This window comes from Saccopteryx leptura, chromosome 4 (genome assembly GCF_036850995.1).
Source record: "Saccopteryx leptura isolate mSacLep1 chromosome 4, mSacLep1_pri_phased_curated, whole genome shotgun sequence".
Classification (NCBI taxonomy): domain Eukaryota; kingdom Metazoa; phylum Chordata; class Mammalia; order Chiroptera; family Emballonuridae; genus Saccopteryx; species Saccopteryx leptura.
This window is the reverse complement of record NC_089506.1, coordinates 3,901,399-3,902,312: the sequence shown is the minus strand read 5'-3', so window position 1 is coordinate 3,902,312 and position 914 is coordinate 3,901,399. Positions and strand designations below refer to the sequence as shown.

At 52.8% G+C, this 914-nt stretch overlaps 1 non-coding gene across 1 annotated transcript; it reads right to left on the bottom strand.

The window, feature by feature from the left end:
* Positions 1–327: 327 nt before the first annotated feature.
* Positions 328–403, bottom strand: TRNAV-AAC (transfer RNA valine (anticodon AAC)). Its single transcript has one exon. It is a non-coding gene; the product is annotated as a tRNA-Val (tRNA).
* Positions 404–914: the final 511 nt, after the last annotated feature.

Below are 914 nucleotides of genomic sequence, written 5' to 3'. Positions count from 1 at the left end.
CTGTTGGGTCTTTAGCTTTGTTGTTGTTGTTTTTTGTTTGTTTGTATTTTTCTGAAGCTGGAAACGGGGAGGCAGTCAGACAGACTCCCGCATGCGCCCGACTGGGATCCACCCTGCATGCCCACCAGGGGGCGATGCTCTGCCCATCTAGGGCGTCGCTCTGTTGCAACCAGAGCCATTCTAGCACCTGAGGCAGAGGCCACAGAGCCATCCTCAGCGCCCGGGCCAACTTTGCTCCAATGGAGCCTTGTCTGCGGGAGGGGAAGAGAGAGACAGAGAGGAAGGAGAGGGGGAGGGGTGGAGAAGCAGATGGGCGCTTCTCCTGTGTGCCCTGGCTGGGAATCGAACCCGGGACTCCTGCATGTTAGGCCGACGCTCTACCACTGAGCCAACCAGCTAGGGCCTTGTTGTTTTTAATTAAGACGCAACTTTAAATATGTGTGCAACCAGGAGAGAGTCCTCTGATTTTCACGTGTGGCCCATGGAAACTAGATTTATTTTTTCCAAGTTGCATGCACATGAACCACTGTGGTCCATCACAAGAGCTAAGACATCCCCGAATTGGCTGTGTATCCCTTTGGGCCTCGGGGAACAGGGAATGGCTTTAGTCTGTATTGACACATGTTTTGAGAGTGTGTTTGCGCTTGTTATGAAGGACTGATACTTTCTGGTTCAGCAGGAGCAGCCCGTGTCAATGTTTTCCATCTAACAAGGTGACTCGCCTGTGATTTTGTCTGCCGACATCACATCCTGACCCCTTATGGATGCTAAGCGTGGTGGGAGCTGTTTCGGAATGAACTGAAACTGTCGGGATCACAATGTCCCCCTGAATATAACTCCCTCGCCCCACCCCTGTGTCCCTTTTTATACCCCCTTTGCCCTCCTTCCCCGAATCCCCTCCCCCCTTCCTGCTA